The sequence below is a fragment of the Zerene cesonia genome, chromosome 28 (genome assembly GCF_012273895.1).
Source record: "Zerene cesonia ecotype Mississippi chromosome 28, Zerene_cesonia_1.1, whole genome shotgun sequence".
Taxonomy (NCBI): domain Eukaryota; kingdom Metazoa; phylum Arthropoda; class Insecta; order Lepidoptera; family Pieridae; genus Zerene; species Zerene cesonia.
The window spans coordinates 5,300,456-5,308,700 of record NC_052129.1 but is presented as its reverse complement, the minus strand read 5'-3'; the positions used below and the strand labels follow the sequence as shown (position 1 = coordinate 5,308,700).

At 34.2% G+C, this 8,245-nt stretch overlaps 1 protein-coding gene across 1 annotated transcript in view; it reads left to right on the top strand.

Moving 5' to 3' along the window:
- Positions 1–1,742: 1,742 nt before the first annotated feature.
- The window catches only part of LOC119837654 (facilitated trehalose transporter Tret1-like), an 18,983-nt gene continuing 12,480 nt past the window's right edge, over positions 1,743–8,245 (top strand). Inside the window, exon 1 of the mRNA XM_038363370.1 lies at positions 1,743–1,972. The gene's annotated coding sequence lies outside the window, so the exon portion shown is untranslated. The remainder of the gene's footprint in view (positions 1,973–8,245) is intronic.

Sequence of the window (8,245 nt, the reverse complement as noted above, 5' to 3'; positions counted from 1 at the left end):
TCGAGCACGCTTCGGCACGAATTGGGCCAGCTCTCACCGGGGAAGTACCACACCCCCACAGAAGACCGGCGTGAAATAATAGTTTGCTATTGTGTTTCGTACGGTGAGTGGCGGAGCCGGAGGCCTATTTTCTTCTCCTAGCCCTTTCCAGTCCATTCCTTCTTTCCATTCATCAATCCTTTCCTTATCCCTCATCCCTTAAAAGCGGGCAGCGCATTCTCAGAGGTCTAAGCATCTGCGAATGTTCATGGGCGGTGGTGATCGTTTACCATCAGGCGAACCACCAGCTCAGTTGCATGCAATAACATAAAAAAAAAATATACCTGACCGGTGTAGTGGATTGTTTGGCCAACCAAATGGCCAAAACGCTTGTGGGTTTTTCAGGAATAATCTTGAGGCTGTCTCTGCAGTGGGATAATAGAATTATGACAATGATGATAAGCGTAATATAAATACAGATAAGTATCACCGAGTAGCGGATGTTTCGCTAAAATTCACTGCAATATGAAACGAGCAGGATGCGATTACAGGATAAAAGATATCAAACCATCTTCACGTACTACAGTTTGACTACATACATATTTTTTTTCTTTCTTTCGAATAATAACAAGACGTATATGTATTCAAAAGCAGCGGTTGCTCAGTGGTGAGGACCTCGGAATTAAAATCGACAAGTCGGGGTTCGAGACCAGGCGAGCGTGTAGGAAATAAATTGATTTTTCAATTTATCTGCGCATGTGTAACATCACCACTGCTTAAACGGTGAAGGAAAACATTGTGAGGAAACCGGCATGTCCAAGAATCAAAAGTTCGACGACATGTGACATCTGCCAACCCGCACTTGGACAGCGTGGAGGATTATGGCCTAAACCATTATAACAGGCCAGTGTCCCAGCAGTGGGAACATATATGGTCTGATGATGATGATATTTACATATTTTATTCTTTCTTTCTAATAATAACAATACATATATGCATTCTTTAAATTATTATTTAGCAAGATGACCAATTGGTGCAGCGGTTAAAAGGTTTAGTGACGTATTTAATAAGAGATATCTTTTAAATGTTTTCTGTCGTACCTTTACTTGAGTGTTGAGTATATAACATGATTAAAAACAATATTCAAAAAAAATCTCGAGCTTTATGTCGTTAAAAATACGTTTACAACTTTCTAAGATGTGTTATATTTTATATTGTGTTATATTTTTATACGTGTTATATTTCGCTGTCTGTCTGTGTATATGTCTTGCATTGTAGCTCGCAATCGGATAGGCCAGCTTTGATAGATTTTTTTCGTTTGAAAGCCAGTTCGGAGTTTCTTTGTAACGTTTGAAAATGGGTAAATAGTGGCATGGCGGCCACCTCAAAATGCAAGAGAAAATATTTTTTCACAACTACCTACTCAGGTTGAGAATCAAATGAAAGGGTTGTAAAACACACTATCTAAAAAAGAGGTCGGCTGTTTTAAATTGCAATTTAATCGTAAATGGTTAACGAAGTTTAATAATTATTTTGATATTTTAATTCTTTGTTTGAATATTCTTATGTATTGCCTGAATGACAGAAAACACGCTAAATAGATATCTCACAATGTAATAATTAATAATAACTGATGCCAATGAACAGAATTTTTTGTCATAGACAAGTCTGACTAGATCTTGTAGGTTTTTCTCTAATGAAAACAATACATAATCATCTCTATGCATTATACATAATATAATGGCGCAGACGCAGTAGGGTGTTGCAACCTGTGACCGACTCATGCGCAGTCGATGTTACGACGACAGAGAAATCGACCGTTAACACTTTCTCGCGTTCGAATTTTGAAATTTCATAGACTAGTGATTCCATGAAAATTCTCAGTTTGAATTAGTGCGGGAGAATTTTTTTTTTCAAACGCGCAAATGACTAAAAAGTTTTAGTTACAAAGAAATGTAAAGTTGTTTGTGATATTCATTACGTTTTATTTACAGTAAGTACCAATTTTAATTTGTTTATTAGTTATTATTTTTTATAGAATTTTAATAAGTTTTTATTATAACTAACTGCCTTAAAGAAACGGATATAATTTTAACTACCATCATTACGTATCCAGGCCAGTGCTCTCCAAGTCAAACAATCTTGATGTAACACGAAACTTAAAATATGACATAATGCGTCAAGAAAACATTTTGAGGTGAAAGCCTTAACCACAATATATGTTCTTGTACCCGGAAGATCTTGACTTTCTCGTAACTATTATATACAGACTAGCTGCGCCCCGCGGTTTCACCCGTGTAAGTCCGTATCCCGTAGGAATATCGGGATAAAAAGTTGCCTATATGTTATTCCAGTTGTCCAGCTATCTGCTTACCAAATTTCATTGCAATCGGTTCAGTAGTTTTTGCGTGAAAGAGTAACAAACATCCAAACATCCATACATCCATACAAACTTTCGCATTTATAATATTAATAGGATTTAATATGTTGTTTCGAAGGGCCACGGGATTAATTTAAACACGCAACGAGAAACCAGATCATCGCATGACATGCATTACGTGAGATTTTTGATTGAAATATATATCGATTACTTACAATTGTGTATGGGATATAACGCAATTGAATAATTACGTTTTGAGAGAGAGATTTCAATGAGTAAGTTGTTAACAAACTCAATTCAAAAGAAATTACTCGTTTTGTAATTTTTTTCTTTTTATAGTGGGAATGTTGCCCAAAATATTAATTTAATTAGTTTAAGTATGTATGTATGTAAACAAAGAAAAATATAATGCTTATATTTATAAACTCACCCCCCTACGATCTTTAAAGCAGCTGTCGATTCGTAGCAATTTCTTTCTACTTCAACGCATCGTTCATTAGGTATTTTTTCGTTAGAATACAGAGAGATTTTCCTATATCTATACGATTTTTTTATCCTATATAAGATTCGTTGAAGACTTGTTGACTTACTTGAAATGACGCAGTGTTTTAAAAAAAAGTCCCGTGTCCCCCAGTGGGGTATGGGGCAGATGATATTCATTTGTTTCACTGATCGATATTCTTTTTGGACAAGTAGGTGATCAGTCTTCTGTGTCCTGCAAGACCAAGACATTTATTTTTGTGCGTGTCCACCAGGATTCGAACCCAGGACACCTCAGTTCTACGCTCACGTGTTATTAACCACTATACCAAGGAGCGGTCAAGTAGTTTCTAAATATAGTTTAAAGAAAACTAAAAACCACTCTTTAATGATAAAATTAAATAAATTCTCATTTGGTCTTATGCACAGTATACGTAAGAAATTAGAGAAAATAGTTTCATACAAACACACAGGTGAAGTTTATAAAAAGCGCGATAAAAGGGAGTCGAGCATGCTTCGGCACGAATTGGGCCAGCTCGCATCGGAGAAGTACCACACCCCCCACAGAAAACCGGAGAGAATAGCATGCTATTGTGTTTCTTACGGTGAGTGGGGGCCGGAGTCCCGTTTCTGTTTTCTGACTAGGAAGGAAACCGTCAAGACCGCAAACCTTTCCCAACACTCGCAGAGGTACTAATTCTGCGAATAATCATGGGCGATGGTAATCGCTTACCATAGTTTAATAGTTTATTCTTGACATAAAAAATAGATAACTAAAATTATGAGTGGGAAACTCCGCCAAACAGGCAGCGTTTCGTAGTTATAATTTTATCTTCTTCGCCTATCTGCTACGCTTTCACGTCTATAAGACTAAAGGAATTTCTCTAAAATTCGGATCAGAGATTGATTAGACTATAGGAAAGCAAATAAGATTAATATTTAAAGTGCGAAAGACCACAAGTACAGTTACAGTTGCGTAAACCATTATGTGATTAAAGCTTTTACCTGATTGTTGATGTAATTCTTATATATTTAGAAATTAAAAACTTTTTAACGGATTTTAAACGCGATTTATTCATTACATCATTAACCTAATATTTCGAACACTACAGCGAACACGCTCTCGTTAAAAAGTTAAAAAGACTTTAATTTCTAAATTCGTAATAAATATAATTGCTTTATAGAAACAAGTAGGTATATACTATGTACTTATCCAATTTTTATTGTTTGTATTTACTGCATTTGCCTACTAATCATATGAAGTTAAAGAGTGTTTAATTGTTGAAATCATTATGTAACTTGTGAACTAATTTCATAAATACCTTTGGATATAATATGATCACTGAGTGATAGAAGGCTATACATTACTAGCTGCACCCGGCAAACGCTGTTCTGCCTTACTCTTATCGTTTAGTGGTATGAAAAATAGATGTTAGCCGATTCTCAGACCTACCCAATATGCTTACCAAATTTCAGAGGAATCGGTCAAGCCGTTTCGGAGGAGTATAGAGACTAACATTGTGACACGAGAATTTTATATACAAGATAATATACATACCACAGATGCAGCCAGGGTGGATTGCTAGTAAGACAAAAAATCAACTTATTTATGTATTAAGCATAACAAAGTAATATTGCAAATATTAAAATAACCCATGTAAATATACCACGTACATATATAAATAAAAATGTATTGGCAAATTTGTTGTAAGCGCAAAACTCGTAAACGGCTCCACCAACTCGGCAAAGATTATTTCAAAGTGTTTGTTTAGGCGGAAGGTTCTCATGGAGATAAAAAACGTGCACAGGTGAAGCCGGGGTGGAACCGCTTGTTATAGTTATCGGTTATTTGCCATTGAAAATACTGCCAAAGTGGATACAACTATTTCACATAACGTAATTATCTATCCACTTAAAATCTTTGCAAGATTTAAGTATGTTGATACATAATATTGTAATACTTAGTTATATAAATGATTGCCCCTTTTAAGTGTAAACAAAACCGGCTTAGTGCGAGTCGGACTCGCGCACGAAGGGTTCCGTACCATTATATATAACATCGGCGTGAAATAGTAGCAAGGTACTGTGTTTAGAAATGAAACATTTTTGAATTATTTTAAACGCGATTTATTAATTATATTTATTATATTTATTCATTATATAGGGAGACTGACTTCCCGTGACCACGCTCGCTGTAAAGTGTTCGAAACGTCGGGTTGATAATATAATGAATAAATCGCGTTTAAAATCTGTTAAAAAGTTTTTAATTTCAAAATGTATAATACTCACGTAAAATCAAATACAAGAAAATACTAAGGTGCTGTGTTTCAAACGGTGAGTGGGGGAGCCGGAGGCCCGTTTGGTTTTTCTCACACTTCTCAGCCTATTCTTTGCAGTCTATAATCTTTTCCTTATACCTTCCCAATTAAAAGCGGACAGCGCATTCGCAGAAGCACTACCTTTTCGAATGTTCATGGCGCTGGTGATCAATTACCTTCAAGCACCAGGTCAGTTGTCCGTTAATGGCATAACAACCCATCAATTTATGACCTAGATTCTTTAAATTGTTGTTATTACGGTAATAAAAATTATTTCTGATAATTTTAACTGTCTATCACGATTGATGAGATGCAGTCTGGTCCCGATTAATCACTTGGGATACAGAAGCCTTATGCGTGTTGTGTTGTGATTTCTTTTTTCCTTTCTTAAAAGAACGTTTGTTAAAAGTGTTAGTTCCGTGGTCTTCCTACTAATCCTACTTAATATTATAAATGCGAAAGTTTGTAAGGTTGTGTGTATGTTTGTTGCTCTTTCACGCAAAAAATACTGAACTGGTTGCAATTTAATTTGGTATGTAGATAGCTGGACAACTGGAATATAGGCAACTTTTTATCCCGATATTCCTACGAGATACGGACTTATGCGGGTGAAACCGCGGGGCGCAGCTAGTAATATACTGATGGTCGATTTTTGTTGAAACTCGATTCCAGCTCTCACATGTGGTACGCTGTACGTATTGCGATGTGACATTGCATTGCCAATCGACGATATGATATTATTACGTATCATTGCTGTTCGTGGAGGGATTTTTAAATTCGAGTATGAAATAAAATCTACTGTATGTCTGATATAGTGTCTGATAGTGTATAGACTGATAATTTCTATATTCTACACTAATGTTATAAAGAGGAAGCTTTTGTGTTTTTGTTTGTTTGTTTGTAACGTTTTAACACAAAAAACACTGGACCGATTTCGATAATTCTTTCACCATTAGAAATGCTGCATCTTCACTGAGTGACATCAGTGGCGTGGCTATCATAGGGTCAGGTGGTGCAGTGCACCAGGGCGACGGAGCTCAGGGGGCCCTCTAACCTCAGCTTTGAAAGAGGGGAGGAAGGTGGAAAGAGGGGAGGTGGGGCCCGATTCTTTCCCTATGCACCAGGGCCCTTGTCCCTCTAGCTACGCCACTGAGTGACATAGATTTTATATGTACCACGATTATGATATAAATTTAATTTGCATATCTCCACGCGTTCCTAAGAAAAAAAGTTTAGACAGACAGACGGACAACATAGTGAACCGATAAGGGGGCATCTACGTTATGACTTATGAGATACGGAACTCTAAAATCGCATTATTCACGGTACGAAAATTTATTAAAATGCATGTGAATGTCTTTATATTTTCATTTCGCTTTGTATAGATACTGTTTCTATGCGTGCTACGTGAAGCAATCAATGCATTGCTTCCTGCAATGTTTTGAATGTAGGCTTGATATAAACCAACGTTTTTTTTTCATATCTTATCTATTGTAGACTCTATCCTTTTAAATAATGAAAAACGAATTACAATAATATATTACAAATGTCACAACGAACATAATGTTATAATTAACGTATAATTTGTATTAAACTTAATATTTTTTGTCTTTTTGTATGAACATATGTATAAATAAAATAAATAAAAAATAGTCAAATAAGGAAAATCATTAATAAATTATGGTCATAAAATGAATTCTTGTACTTCATAGCATAATATTCATACAAATGCAAGCGATACAATGGTTAACTCACATATATGATTGATTTGCTATTTACTGTAATTGCGCACATAAAGTTTATTTCATTAAAACTGCACACAGTAAATTACTGTTTTTTTATAGTTTTAACCTTAGACATTAGTAAATAATTTGTTATGACGCATATTTCTTACTTGTACTTCCTTTTTTAATACAAATAAGTCATTTTAAAATGGGTGTAATTGACATTTTCTGGATGACACCAAACGTGCCAAAATTAAAGCTTTTTAAGCTCAGCATTATGTAAAAAATAACAAAACATGTATTTTTTTGTGCTTTGTCGTGTTACCTCTGCATGATGTTTCATTTATTATTATTTGTAAAATAACAAAATGAATAAATTAATGAAATTGAATGAATTGAAGTTACTAAAAGCTATCGTCAAAACATTGAATAATTCAGATATTTGTTATTAGAAGAGGTTATGTTATAAACAATGCGATAGGTATATGTTATACACAATGCGATAGGTATATGTTATACACAATGCGATAAAGAAACATTTAATGGCAAAACTTCTTATATTATAAACACTAACCAATTTCCAAAAGACATTTTCGATAGTAATTCTCTTATTCGCAAGCATGCTATTCTAAACATTTTAGAATACATATTATATTGTATCTATATCACCGTGAATACCATTGTTAAAAGTGATAATAAATACAAATCAATAAAGATATGTATTTAGATTATTTTAATAGTCTGTAATTTGATACAATACAGAATGTTTTAGTGAATTAAGCACAAGTTGGGCGTTGAGTAAGATGTTAACGTCAATAATGTATTAAAGAATTTACTTTGCATACAGTAATTTTACACTTTCTCACATTCTAAATTCCGTTTGAGTAAAAAATATTCTTAAAATATTTTTCTTTTAATCACAATGACTTCGTACTGTTGATTTAGCATGATCGAATTATAATAAAATAATAAATGACAATACATGGTTATTAGTTATATTCTATGAAATTTTCACACGCTTACTTTTAAATCTTTTTTTCTGTTTCTATTAATGGATGATAAGATAAGAGATATAATTGAAAATAACTCTTGTATTTTATAAGAAAGTTCTTTCATCTATACTTTAATTATATTAGTGGATTCACGAGATGCAGTGGACCCTCTACTGTCCCACAATATGAGCACTTTATTTACACGCTTTACTGGTAAATGATGACACTTATGATTTGATTAATTATTACCAATCATAAAAATATAATTTTATGCACACTATAAACAGAAATGAGATATAATAGACCGGGAGATGGTGACACAAATTACTAGGTCATTTGTACCAGTATGGCGGTTCTTCAGTGGTCTAATTA